Source organism: Dasypus novemcinctus, chromosome 22 (genome assembly GCF_030445035.2).
Source record: "Dasypus novemcinctus isolate mDasNov1 chromosome 22, mDasNov1.1.hap2, whole genome shotgun sequence".
NCBI classification, from domain to species: Eukaryota; Metazoa; Chordata; class Mammalia; order Cingulata; family Dasypodidae; genus Dasypus; species Dasypus novemcinctus.
This window is the reverse complement of record NC_080694.1, coordinates 62,915,045-62,930,089: the sequence shown is the minus strand read 5'-3', so window position 1 is coordinate 62,930,089 and position 15,045 is coordinate 62,915,045. Positions and strand designations below refer to the sequence as shown.

General features: G+C 45.9%; 1 protein-coding gene and 1 non-coding gene across 2 annotated transcripts in view; both read right to left on the bottom strand.

The window, feature by feature from the left end:
- EAPP (E2F associated phosphoprotein) overlaps positions 1-15,045 on the bottom strand; it is a 116,158-nt gene that overhangs the window by 45,284 nt on the left and 55,829 nt on the right.
- On the bottom strand, positions 10,011-10,083 carry TRNAV-CAC (transfer RNA valine (anticodon CAC)). Its single transcript has one exon. It is a non-coding gene; the product is annotated as a tRNA-Val (tRNA).

Below are 15,045 nucleotides of genomic sequence, written 5' to 3'. Positions count from 1 at the left end.
CATTAACAAAACAAAACACACACAAAAAATCATCTTGATCAATGCAGAAGAGGCATTTGACAAAATTCAGCATCCATGCTTGATGAGAACATTTTGAAAGATAGGAATCATAAGAAATTTCCTCAATATGATAAAGGGGATATACGAAAAACCCACAGCCAACATCATGCTCTTTGGGGAGATGTTGAAAACTTTCCCTCTAAACTGGGAACAAGTGAAGGCTGCCCAGTCGCTTTTGTTATTCAACATCGTGCTCGAAGTTCTAGCTAGAGCAATTAGACAAGAAAAAAATGTAACAGGCATCCAAATAGGAAAAAAGAAAATTAAACTCTCAGTATTCACAAATGACATGCTCCTATACTTAGAAAATTCTGACACATCTACAACAAAGCTACTTGAGCTAATAAATGAGTTCAGCAAAGGTCAGGATACAAGATCAACATTCAAAAATCAGTCATGATTTGGTAGACTAGTATAGAGCAATTTGAGGACTAAATTGGGGGAAATTCCATTTCCAATAGCAACAAAAAGACTCAAACACTAGAAATCAGTTTAACCAAAGAAGCGCAAGACCTATATTCATAAAACTACAAAACAATGCTAAAAGAAATCAAAGAAGCCCTAAACAAATGGAAAGACATTCCATGTTCATGAATTGGAAGTCTACATATTGTGAAGATGTCAATCCTACACAAACTGATTTATAGATTCATTGCAATACCAATCATATTAGTCAGGGTTTTCTAGGGAAACAGAACTGACAAGAGATAACTGTAAATCATATGTGATTTTACGAAATTCTCTCATACTACCATGGGGATGCACAAGTCCAAATCCCAAAGGGGAAACTGCAAACCAGAGACTCCAATGAAGGTCCTTGATCAGTTTCCAGGAGATACTGGCTGTCTGAAGTACAGATGGGAATTCTCTCTCTGAATGCTGAAATCACTTCCCCTTTTAAGGCCTTCAACTGATTGGATGAGATGTCACTCATTGCTGATGGCAATCTCTAGTTGATTGTGGATATGATCAGCCATCTATGCAATCAACTCACTTATGATTAAAGTCTGTGAAATGTCTTTATATTGCTACTAGCCCAGTGCTTGCTTGACCAAACAACTGGACACCATTACCCAGCAAAGTTGACACGTTAACCTATGCATCACACCAATAAAATTCCAACAGCCTACTTTACAGAAGTAGAAAAGGCAATTACCAAATTTATTTGGAAGGAAAAATGCACCCAAATAGCCAAAAGCATTCTAAAAAAAAAAATGATGTGGGAGGACTTTCACTGCCTAACCTTGAATCATATTACAAAGTTACAGTGGTCAAAACAGCATGGCATGGGCATAAAGATAGACACATCAATCAGCGGAATAGAACTGAGAGTCCAGAAATAAAACTTCACCTCTGCAACCAGCTTGTTTTTAACAAACCAACTAAGTCCATGTTACATGGACAAAACTCTACAACAAACAGCGCTGGGAGAACCAGATATATACAATGAAAAGAATGAAGGAGGACCCCTATCTCACTCCCAAGAATCAACTCAAAATGGATCAAAGACTGAAATATAAAAGCCTGGGCCATAAAACTACTTGAAGAAAATGTAGGGAAATATCTTCAAGTTCTTGTAGTATGTCATGTTTTCTTGGATCTTACATGAAAAGCACAAGCAAGAAAAGAAAAAATAGATAAATGGGACCTCTTCAAAATTAAACATTTTTGCACCTCCCAGGAATTTTCAAAAGGGTGAAAAGGCAGCTGACTTGATGGGAGACAATATTTGAAAATCACATCTCTGATAAGGGTTTAATATTCATGATCTATAAAGAGAAGCTATAATAACTCAACAATAAAAAGACAAATGACCCAGTTTTAAAATGGGCAAAAGACTTGAATAGATATTTGTCCAAAGAAGAAATACAAACGACAAAAAAAAAAACACCTGAAAAAATGTTCAACATCACCAGCGATTATGGAAATGCAAATCAAAGCTACAATGAGATATCATTTCACATCTGTGAGAATGGCACTATTAAAAAGACAGAAAACTACAAGTGTTGGAGAGAATGTGGAGAGATAGGAAGACTTATTCACCGCAGATGGCAATGTAGAATGGTACAGCCACTATGGAGGACTGTTTGGCGGTTCCTAAAGAAGTTGAATGTAGATTTCTCACATGACCTGGCAATACCACTACTGGGTATATATCCAGAAGAACTGAGAGCATTGGGTGAGTGAGACATCAACACACAAATATTCATAGCAGCATTACTCATGATTGCCAAAAGCTGGAATCGACCCAGGCATCCATCAACCTACAAATGAATAAAGAAACTCTGGTGCATTCACATGATGGGATATGATGCAGCTGTAAGAAGAAATGAAGCCGTGAATCATATAACAACACGATGAACCTGAAGGAGAATATCTTGAGTGAAGGAAGCCAGATACGAAAGGACAAATAAGGTATGACTGTGCTCCTATGAACTAAATATATTGTATAACCTCATGGAGCTACTACCTTGGATAAGTGTCACCAGAAAAATAGAATGAGGTTATAGAATGTAAAGTTGAGGGTTAACTTGTGCAGAATTGTCAAAAAGGTGTGTGCTAAGCTTTGGAATTGAATAGAAATGGTAAAAGCACAAATGATGTTTGTAACTAGCAGGGTCCGAAAGTGGTTGAAAGGGAAAGTCTAAGGTCGTGTATGTTACTAAAAGGAGAGCTTTAAAAATGTAACATGAGACTGCATAGCATAGTAAAACCCCATGTGAAATATGAATATGGGTAATATTGCATATAAAAGACTGCTTCTCTTTGAAACTGAACAATTATATGTTAATGTTTAAGATGGTAATATTAAACAAAATAAATGCTAAGTGAAAGCAGACACAAATGACTACATATTTTATGATTCCCTTTATATAAAATGCAAATATAAATCAATTTATAAAGTTGAAAAACTAAATTAACTGAGCCTGCCCAACCCTTCTGACTGAGGCCTTTGCTTGTTCTTTTTATCTGAGCTTAGCTATCCCATCTGTGTTTCCTCAGCACCTTGATCTCCCCTTCCCACAGCACCGTGGATTTTAATTCCTTAATAAGCTCCTCAGGTCAGGGACCACTTCTGTGGCCTTGATCATCTTTCCTACAGTGCTTCACTCATGTTAAGAGTGCTGGCCTTTCATCTGATATGTTTTGATGACCCCAGAATCCTCCTGTACGCTCCGGGGCGTGTAGGGGGGTGGCCCAGAGAGAACAGGTGTGTCTTCTCTGCTGGGCCGGGAGCCGCTGCTGCTCAACTCACAGCACCGTCCTGCATGGGGGCACTTTTTCAAGAAACAGTTTCATTGAGACATATTCGCAAACCCTAGAACCCATCCGAAGTGTACAATCAAAGGCACTTTCATCAACCTCTCAGGAACCTCTCAGGGTCCAGGCAGTTGGAACTATTTTTCCTTTTGGCGTTGGAAAATAATTGAAGTGGCTGGTTATGAGGAAAGACCAATTTTGCTTTCTTTTTTTAAAATTATTATTATTCTAACAGTTTTAAAGGACTTTTCCTGGACTCTGTCAGGGTCCGTTAGTCTGGAATCTCCCCTGGAGGATTTTTACTCTCTCAGGAGGATTTCCTGTGCCCTCTATGCAGACAATGAACCTTCTTTGACCTAAGGCAGCGAGCCCGGCTCAGAGCCGGTTTGTTGGTGGCTTGGCCTCAAGCGCGGGGCCGGCGTGTGTGCGGGAAGGGACGCGCGAGGCCGCCCGGGGGAGTCTTCCCGGAGTCCATTTGGGGTCTCCCCTGCCCGGGTTTCGGGGGCGTGAGGGGCTGCGCTCTGTCCTGGGAACCCCCCGAGAGATTCCCGTCTCGGCTGCGCCCCTGAGCTGCTCCACGGCCGCTCTGACCTTCTGCGGCCTTGTGGTCCAACACACGTATGAACACTTCGGCTCTCCAGAAGCACAGCGTCCCGCTACGGCGCGGGTGGACTCTTCCCACCACGCGCGCAACAGCGCCGGGCGCCGCTCTATGTAAGACGGTTGTCATGGAAGCAGAAGGAGGCGGCTCAGGTGCGCCTCAGCTTCCTCACCTGTAAAGAGCGAGCAAGGCCCGCCACGCAGCGCTGTTGCGAGCCTTCGGTGAGGTCCCAAACACAGAAGCCGCGTCAGGAAACCTGCGCGCGGCGAGAGCTGGCGTGGTTCAACCTCACTCTGTTTCAATCAAGTAGAGTCGGGGCTCCAGGCCCTGAACCACGTGGAAAGAAAGGCCGGGAGGCGGGGAGAGGGGCTTCCTGAAGTTAGAGATCAGTGTGTTTCCAGTAAGACTGGGCTCAAGTGTGTTGGGTGCAGGCATATGAAAGGCAAACGTCGGTGACTTTCTCCTACAGGCGGAAAAGCAGGTGGGCCTTTACCCCTCAGCGGAGGCGCCTTCGGGAGCGGAGGTCACCCCGTAAGGGGCTTAGAAAGCGCGTCTGCACCTGCTCCGCGGGGTAACGGTGAGCGCCCGGGACCCGATGCCAGCGACTCGGCTTCAAGTTTCGGTTGGACCCTCGGATTTTTTTTCTGGATTGCTCACCCAACTAAGAGGCATTTGGTGGTCAGTTTCTCTGTGACCCTTCTCATTCCGCCCACAGGGAATTTCCACATGCCTGCAAGTAAACTGAGTGGAAAACAAGAGCCCGTCCCCATGCTTATGTGCTTGTTTTGCCTTTTATTTTTCCTCCCCCTCCTCCTTCTCCTCCTTCTACTCCTCCTTCTCCTCCTTCTCCTCCTCCTTCTCCTCCTTCTACTCCTCCTTCTCCTTTTTTTTTCCTACTGAAACCCTGGAGTGAACCAGGATTTTGTCCTATCAGAACCTTTCTCATTCCTGCCACAGGAAATTTTCACCTGCGTGCAAATAAACTGATTGGATAAGAAAGTCCCATCCGATACAGTAAGCACTACATTTCCAATACAAAACATTTACTGAGTATATACTACTATTAAATTTAAAGATAACTCAAACCAGAGGAAAAATGCCTAAAACACTTAGAGACTTGATGGTCATTAAAAATAATATTTTAATTTTTATACACAATTTCTGTTGAAGAGTGATATTTCAGGGTCATCAATAATAGCCTTAAGTCCCAAATGAAATCACAGAGTGACAATTCTTTGCTTCCAGTTTTTTCCATAATATTCCTGCAAATCTAGCTTATGTAAATGTGGAATGGAAAAATAAAGATTATTGTAACATAGATTGTTTTAGGGAAGAACATTGTCATTAACTGGATCTGAATTTAATGTATCATGCCTAGGAATGAACAAGGGACAGAAAGAAGCACTTTCACCCAAGTAAAATAACCATATAGATTTACAGTAAACAAGATTCTCATGCAAAAATCAATAGCAAAGCTTTCCCTTTGAGTGAAATAAAATGTGCACGAAAATATATAACCATAGTCTACAACAATGTTTATTCTAGTCACTGGAAGATACATTGATGTGCAGAAAGTAAAGAGGAAATTTGTCACCTCCTCTTCCAAAGTTTAGAGAGACTCGCCTCTTGGAAATGAGTGAGAAAAGGTTTAGTGAGAAAAAGATTAATGGCAGGGAAGGGAGGAGGAAAAGGTCAGCCATTTCTAGAAATCAGATACCGTCTCAGGAAGGGTTTTTATGAGATCAAATATGCTCTCTGAAAAGGCTACTAAAGGACAATAAGACTGCCCTAAACTCATGGCAGAGGCTGCTTTCCGTCCATTCACCTCTGGGTTAAGGGCCCAGCGGGCTTCTGTGGCATGACTCGACTGTACACAGTGTGACTATTGCAGGGTTTTTCATCACATAGAAGATGGGCCATTTGACCAGCATAAATATTTTCCTTTCTCCCCTCTGTTTTCCTTCCTCTGCCCTCCTCTCGCAGCCTCTCTGAGGACTCCCTCCACAACCAGGGTACTTCAACAGTTCCTCATGAGTTGCAATTTCCTAACCCACCAAAGATACTTCAAGCTCTGCTATCAACTCAGAGAAGGAACTGCAGAGCGAGCCTGGCAAAGTCCTCAGAAGCCCCTGCTTGGGGGCAAATGGGGAGAAATGAAGTCAGACCAGACTTACAGCCTTCAGGTAGGCAGTAGAGTAACCAGCTCCCGCCTGTTTCCGGTGTCCGTATAGTGCTTGCCTTGCCACCTGTGAAGCTCCAGAGACTCGGAGCCCATCTACCAGCTCTGAAATATGAACCCCAGCAAAACTTTCTGATCAATAATTGGCAAAGACTAATTTTAAAGTGCTGGTTTTAATCTCTGTATAGATGACATTTTGTCGCTTTATACATGTTAATTAAAAGCATATAATTCTACACCGAAAAAAAGAGGCTAATTGCTGAACTCTGGTGTAGGTAGACTTCAAAACTGTGAGAGGAAAATAGACATATGTCTCCTCACTTAACTGGCTGCTGCCCGAGGTCTCTCCCTGTTGGTTGCGGTTGCCTCTCAGTCCTGACACCAGCTGGCTGGAGACCCCTTCCGTGAGAGACGTACCTGTGTGCAGCCCCTCACCACAAACACTGTGTCCCTATGAGGCCCATGGCACCGTCTTCTCTCTCCAGTGTCCCTCCGTGGTCCTCCTGTAGAGACCAGGAAGGGGCATTTTGAAGTGGTGGCTCATTTTCATCAGCTCCTTTCAGAATGTGGGTTATTGAATGACTCTTATTTTAAAAGGCATCCTGTTCTTAACCCCAGAACAACTGGAAAAGTTCCACTCAATATCAAAGTCAAGTGCAACAAGTTGTGTGATACACACAGCATCTCCTGCCTCACCCCTTTCCCTCATCCCTGGGCATCTCTTTCTATCACCCTTGGAAGCACTCCTAGCTTTGGCTGCTATGCCTTTGAACATTGAGAGACCGGAGCCCATCATGTTTTCAGAAAGGAGCACACGCCAAGATGTTTTCCCAAAACATGCGTGCATCATTCAGCCACTTTTGTTCCCCAGCCCTGTATAACCTGTAGAGCTGTTGCCATGGGGATGGACATGCCACGGCGGTGAACTTCCTGCACACCTGCTGTCCCTTGCAAGGTAGCTGCCGCTCTCTGTCCTTAAGATCCCCGATTAAATGCTTTTGGACTGACCGCCCTGGTCTTCCCTGCCTCCTTCTTTGCGATCTAAACCCATTCCGTTGTAGGTGTAGCCCACACGATGGAGCGAGTTAGGAGATGCTGTGTGTCTCACCCTGTTAAGACCCAGCAGTCTCGGCTGGGGCTTCCTCTCTTTCTTCTTTCAAGGCACATCCTACTCCTGTTTAGTGGGACACAGCACAAATTGAATCTGTACATATTAACAGGAAATGATCCCCAAACCACAGGTAAAGTGAACAAAGAATAACGCATGTAGTATAACCTGTTTATATAAATCTGAGTAAAAACATGACAAAGATCAATACTGGTTGTGGATAAACATAAGCATATAAAAGGAAAAAAAGGGATTAGAAGGACATGATGAATGAATGATAAGGAGGCTACTGGAGAGAGGAGAAGAGGGGAGGGAATCTGACCTGGGTGATGATTTATTAGGATTCTGCTGTGTATATAGACATCTACTTCTCATTAAAACTAAAAAGACTCAGGAAACTAAATATAACTGCCATCCGACATTCCACTACTAGGAATATATTCAGAGAGCTGAAAGCAAGGATGAGAACAGGTATTTGCACATCAATATTCATAGAGGCATTGTGCCCAATTGCTAGAATATGGAAACATCCTAAGTAACCATCATTTGATGAAGGGATAAACATGGTGTGGTATATTCATATCTTGGATTATCATTCAAGAAAAAAATCAATTGGGGAAGCACGTGCCAACATGGAGGAACCTTGAGGACATTATGTTGAGTGAAATAAGTCAGACCCAAAAGGATGAATATTACATGGTCTCGCTAATAGAAACTAAATACGAGTAGACTTAAGCAGTTGGACTATGAAGTGTAGGTTGGTGAGAGACGGTATATGGGATGAGAAGGTGGAGAAGATAGTGAAAATGAATATTAACACACACTGTTAATTTATGGATGGGATTGTGGTTGAAACGAATAGTCTAGCAAGTTGAATGTTAGTTGGAGGACAGCTGAAGATGATACTGGGAATGCATAACAATGATTTTGCAAGTAAATGAAGATTGCAGTTAATAATGTAAATGAAGGACTGTTCTTCTACAGGATATTAAGAATGTGGTGACACATGGGAAAATACTACTAATGTAATTTATGGACCTAGTTAACCCCAACATTGTAATATATTTGTAGCAAAAGCGAAGTTGGTATTATACCAATTATAAAGGTTAAAATTTACTTTTAAAATATTCGGTTATAAAGACAAATTTAAAAAGCATTTTGAATTTTAAAAAAACGAAAAAGACTAAGCAAATATAACAAAATATTAATTATTTCCGTTGTGCGGTTTCATTGGCGATTGTCGAGAGCGCCCCTCTCTCCCTGCCCAGCTGGAGCCTCTGGATCAGCGCGGGCAGACTCCGGCCCCTGCCCAGGTACCTCGACGCCTGGCGCGGTCCCTCCAGCCCCACCTGGGGGAGGCGCCCCCGCAGGGCCCCGCACCTTTCCCGCCTGCTCACTGGCTGGCGCCGCCCCACGCTGCGGATCCGCGCGTTCCCATTGGTGGCCGCGCCGGCCGCGCCTCTCGTCTGTGGCCCGTTGGGGCCGCTTTAGGGCGGGCTCCGACTGGCTTTTCCAGGGTCGGGTGCTTAGAGTCCGGCTCTGGTTCCCCCAGGGCGGCTGTGTTAACACCGCGCTCTGCTGGTCTTCCCACTGTTTTTCCATTTATTCCCAACGACCCTCTCCTTGGTCCCTTCAGCAAACTCGCAGTTACTTCCCCAGCGATCCCCCCAGCCCGAGTCGCTGGGATCCCGACGCGCGAGCCGAGCGCTCCGTGGAGGCAGAGGGCGGCCCTGCGCCTCTCGCGCGCCCAGGTTCTCCGTCTTTGCGTAACTAGGTTGATCGTTAGTAATCGCCGCCGCTCCTGCCAACAATTTCCTCTGCTCGAGGGTTGAAGCCCACACGGTAGCCTGTGGCGCGCGTGGCTTCCCCGTCCCCTGGAGGGGGTAAAGTCCCGAGAGCGCCCGCCCCGAGCCGCCTCAGCTCCAGGGTCGCGGGCCTCCCAGCCCGCGGGGGTCTCGGCTTTCTGAGCCGCCTCGCAGGAGCGGGATTCCGAGCTCGGGGGCGCCTCCCCCCGAGCCCCCTGGTGCTGGTTCTCGCCCGGCAGCGCCCGCGGAGCTGAGCGGCTGCTCCCGGGACGCCGCGCCGGGAGAGACCGGGGCACGCAGGTGCCGCCCGCGCCGCGCCCGGGACGCTGCCCCGCAGGGGAGAGCCGGGGCCAAGCCTGAGCCAAGCCCCTCGAGGGCCTTTGGGGGCGCAGGGGGTGCAGGGCGAGCAACTGAAAGAGAAAGGACGGCCCAGGGATGAGGTCAAGGGCGGAGATGAGCTGCGGGTGCGAGCGCGCAGAGGTGGCGGCCTCGGCGCCCCGTGGGCAGCGCCCCCGCCCGCGCCCGCCCTCCCCCCGCCCGCGCCCCGTGGGCAGCGCCCCCGCCCGCAGCCGCCCTCCCCCCCGCCCGCAGGCGCCCTCCCCCCGCCCGCAGCCGCCCTCCCCCCGCCCGCAGGCGCCCTCCCCCCGCCCGCGCCCCGCCCTCCCCCCGCCCGCAGCCGCCCTCCCCCCGCCCGCAGGCGCTCAGCCAGCGCGGGAGACGTCTGAAATTATTTTGGAAGGAGAAAAAATAACTAAGGTGCAGCGACAGCTAGTTATTTTGTTTGTCGTCGCCGCTCGCTTCAAAAACAGACATACACTTATTAAGGTATCAGAACATCCTTGAAATGCTCACTGGCTGTTGGACGTGCTTCTTCAGGCCTTTTGTCCATCTTCCCCAGGGTGGAGGTCATTGCTTTCTGAGCGCAGGACAGCGAACATTTGGAGTAAAACAATCTTTTTACCAAGCGAGGGGAGCACTTGGGGAAAAGAACAATGTTGTTTCCGCCCGGTTTCGAACCGGGGACCTTTCGCGTGTGAGGCGAACGTGATAACCACTACACTACGGAAACGCCCTGGAGTACTCCCCGCCTGTAAATCCAAAAATAAATCCTTCCTGAACGCCCCACCTTTGGTGATGCTAGATTTCCCCGTCCCCTTTCCGTATTTGCGGCGCGTTCCCTCTTTCCTCACAAGTTCCACTCCTCAGACACAACCCCCAGAACCCCGCACTCAAAACCCAGGAAGCTCCTGCCCCGGGACCCAAACCCTCCGCGCCTCCAGGCGGGGAACCCGCGGGCAGGTGCCGCGAGGCTCTGCCCTGCAGACCCGCCCCTGAACCCGCCTGGGGGGATTCCGCGGCCCTTCCACGCGCGCCCGCAGGGGTCCGTGGATGACCACGTGTCACCGTGTGGCGCCCAAGACCCCGGCGGGCCTCGGAGACCACGCGCACCTAGTGCCGGGAAGGCTCGGCCCCAGACTGCGGCGCGAGCTGGGGCTGCGGGGCTGCGCCGACGCGCGCTCCAGGCCCGGCTGAGCCAGGGGGCGGCACGCCCCGCGGACTTCCAGGAGGAGGGGAGGTGCAGCGCGCCCCCGTCGCGCCCCGGGGAGGTGCGGCGCGCCCCCGTCCCTCCCGGGGAGGTGCGGCGCGCCCCGGTCCCGCCCCGGGGAGGTGCGGCGCGCCCCCGTCGCGCCCCGGGGAGGTGCGGCGCGCCCCGGTCCCGCCTGGGGAGGTGCGGCGCGCCCCCGTCCCTCCCGGGGAGGTGCGGCGCGCCCCGGTCCCGCCCCGGGGAGGTGCGGCGCGCCCCCGTCCCGCCCCGGGGAGGTGCGGCGCGCCCCCGTCCCGCCCTGGGCCGATGCCGGGCGTTCAGGCCTCCGCCCTCCAGCTGCTTGGTCTCAACAGTGCTTTCGCGCATCTCTGTAGTTTTCGCTTTGATATCGTGCTCTCTCTTTTTGCTTCTGCGTCTAATATCGTATGTGGTTCTTTTAGCTGGTTTGTTTGTTTTCACTTGACACTGAGAAATCCGCCGGACTTGCTATATCTAAATCTGCCTCTTGGTATGAAGAAAGCTGCAACCTGACATCCAGGGCGCCTCCAGGCTCTGCTCCCTCGAATCGCTGCAATGAGTAGCCTCGGCGTCCCCCCCACCCCCATCGCCAGGACAGACGTCCAGAGGGAACCCCGAAGGCTGACAGGCGTTTCTCCACCACTGCCTTACAGGTCCCTCACCCTGCGTTCAAATGGGGGTCCGCGGGTTGAGAAATTCTACAGATCCCTCCTCTGACTCTTTCAGTAAGGTCTCGGAATGTGACCTGCTGTCCTCCAAGCACTTCAGTTCTGCTGGGCAAACTCAGGCGAGATCTGTTGCCCGATCTCGTTTTCGCGGCTCGTGGAGTGTCTGCGATTACAGAAAGGAATGCTGGATGCCCGAGAGGGGAGTGTGTTCTGCCTTCACACATGTCCGGGTTTCCCCCTTTCCCATGTATTATTAATTTCCAGATTCATTCCATTAGGATCTAAAAAGGTGCTTTGTAGAAATTCAGTCTTTTTATATGTATTAACACCTGCCTTGTGACCCAACATGTGGTCTTTCCTGGAGAAAGATCCATAAGCACTGGAGAAAAATGTATAACCCACTACATTCTGTACATATCTGTTAGGTCTAGCTCAGTTATCACATTGTTCACATTATCTGTTTCCTTCTTGATCTTTTTTCTCGTTGTGTGGTTTTTAAAAAAACTTTCAGTTTTTTAAATATATATTTTTAGCAGGTTCCTGGACCTCAGACATGAGAAGGATGTGCTCAACCACCGAGCTACACCCACTCCCCTGTCTAGTTGTTCTACCCAAAGATGTGAGTGGCTGTTGAAGTCTGCAACTATTATTATAGAAATGTCTATTTTTCCCTTCGGTTTTGCCAGAGTTTTTCTCATAGATTTTGAGGCATCCTATTTAGGTGCATAAATATTTATGACTGTTAGTTCTTCCTGGTGGATTGTCTGTTTTATTAATATATAATGGCTTCTATATCTCTTAAAACTCTTTTGCATTTAAAGTCTGTTTTGTCCAACATTATAATAGCTACTTCTGCTCTTTTTTGGTTACACTTTAGGTGGCATATCTTTCAGCCTATTTGTATGCTGAATCTAAGGTGAGTCTCTTGTAGACAGCAAATGGATGCCTCAAGTTTTTACTGTTGTTTTTTTAATTTATTCAGTCAGCCTGTATCTTTGATTAGGCATTTTAATCCATTCACATTCAGTGTTATCATTGTAAATGCATTATTGGCTTCCACCATTTTATCCTTTGGCTTTCATATATCATATCTTATTTCTGCCTGTCGTTTTACTTTTGGTTATCCTTTCTGATATTCATCACTTTTACTTCTACACTCTCATCCAAGCCTCTCTCCTGTTTTCATCTTTCAGCTTGTAAGACTCTCTTTAATGTTTACTACAAGGCCAGACTCTTTTTTTTTACGAACTCTCTAAACGTCTGTTTATTTGTGAATATTTTAAATTCATCTTCATTTGTGAAGGACTATTTTGCTGGGTAAGGAATTCTTGGCTGGCAATTTCTCCCTTTCAGTATCCTAATTATACCAAACCGGTGTATTCTTGCCATCATGGTTTCTGATGAGAAATCCACGGACTCTACTGGGCATCCCTTGTGTGTGACGGTTTGCTTCTCCCTTGCAGCTCTCAGAATTTTCTCCTTATCTTTGATGATTGACATTCTGAGTAGTATGTGTCTAGGAGTAGGTTCATTCAGGTTTATTCAGTTTGGGTACATGTGTTTTCTGGACATGTAAGTTCATTTCTTTCATGAGAGTTGGGAAATTTCCAGACATTTTTTTCCTCAAATTCTTTTTCTTCCCCTTTTCCCATTATAGTGAAAATAACTAACACGGTGGTTTAAAAATGGGATTCTTGTTGATATGGGTAGTTTAGGGTTGGAAATAATTGAAAAAAAGGTAAGGAATAATCTAGGGACAGAATAACGTAGTGAACTTGGTAATGGAGGATTGTGATTAATAGTGCAAATACGAAAATGTTCTCCTATGAACTAGAACAAAAGTACATCACTATTACAAGGTGTTAAGAATATGGTGATGCATGGGAAAATACAATTAAGGTAACTTATGACAAAAGTTAACAGCAGTATTATAGTATTCATGCATCAATTTCAACAAAGGTACTATATCAATGCTAAGGGTCCAAAATAGGCAGTATGGGATTTTTTCTTTTGGACTAAGGAAAACATTCAAAAATTTACTGAGGCAATGACTGTACAATTCTGTGGCAAAAGTGAGAAACACTGAGTGTACACTTTGGATAAAATGTTCAAGGCATGGGGACTTTATAACACCATAAACCATGTGGTGGATGATAGACTGTAGTTAACAGGACAAATAAGAAAGCGTTCTCCCATATATTATAACAAATGTGTAATACTAATAATTGGTATTAATAATAAAGAAATGTATGGAAAAATACACCAAATGCAAGCTATGGTCCATAGTTAGTAGTACTATTTTGATGACGTTCTTTCATACTCTGTAACAAATATTCCTCAAAAATGCAAGGTGTCGGTGGAGTGGTGATATATGTAAATTCTGCACATTATGTATGCTTGTTTTTTAAGTTTTCTAATAAAAGTGTATTTTAAAAGGTCAGAAGTAGCAACACTAATATCAGAAAAAAATTTTAATGCAAAACTGTTATAAGAGATGAAAAGATGTAAAAAGTCATTATATATTAATAAAAGGGAGAAGTCACCAAGAAGAAATAACAATAATATCTATTTATGCACCTAACTTAGGTACCCCAAAATACATGAGATACCCACTGGCAAAGCTGAAGGGAGAATTAGATGTCTCTAAATAATAGTTGGAGACTTCAACACACCATTCTCAGCATTGTATAGAATATCTTGAGAGAGGATAAGTAATGCAAAGCTTCAAAAATATGATAAATGAACTAGATCTAACCTACTTTTATAGAAATTACACCCCAAAAGAGCAGGGTATACATTCTTCTCAGGTGCTGATGGATCTTTCTCCAGGATAGACCAGATGGATGTATAGAATATACTATATGTACTTTTTCTTCCTGGCTTCTTTCACTTAGCATAACATCTTTTATATTCATCCATGTGCTTGTTGTATATCAAGAGCTCATTTCTTTTGGGAAGCGAATTTGGCTCAATGGATAGAGCATCTGCCTACCACATGGGAGGCCCAAGATTCAAACCCAAGGCCTCCTGACCCCTGTGGTGAAGCCACACATGGGCTAGGAGAGCCGCCCCTCGGGGAAAAAAGTGCAGACTGCCGAGGAGTGGCTCTGCACACACCGAGAGCATCATCAGCAAGATGACTCAACAAAGAGAGACACAGATTCCAGGTGCCTTTTGACAAGAATACAAGCAGACACACACACACAAAAGAGCTCATTTCTTTTTGTTGCTGAGTAATTTGCTGAATGAAAAGAGCACAAGTTCTTTATCATTTGTTGAATGAAAGATATTTGAGTTGGATAACGCTATTGTGGATAACACTGCTTTGAACATTCTTGCACACAACTTTTTGTGTCCACAGTTTTTATTTCTCTTGGGTAAATATCTAGGAGGGTATTACTGGTCATTGGGTAGAAATATGTTTAGCTTTCTAAGAAACTGCCAACCAGTTATACAGGGCGGTTCTTCAATCTTACACTCCCACTAGCAATGTGTGGTGTTCTAGTTGCTCCACCTCCTCGCCGACATTTGGTGGTGTCAATCTTTTTAATTTTATACATTCTGGTAACTCATGGTGGTAGCACATCATGGCTTAGATTTGCATCTCCATTATGACCAGTGATGTGGAACACTTTATCTCTCCTTATACTCCCAGTAATATATCTTCCTTTGTGAAGTGTTATTTATTGCCCATTTTTAAAAGTGGGTTTGCCTTTTTCTCTTATTGATTCTAAAGAATTCTCTCTATATACTGGATGCCAGTCCTTTGTTAAATATATTTGTTTTTTGTTTTGGGGGA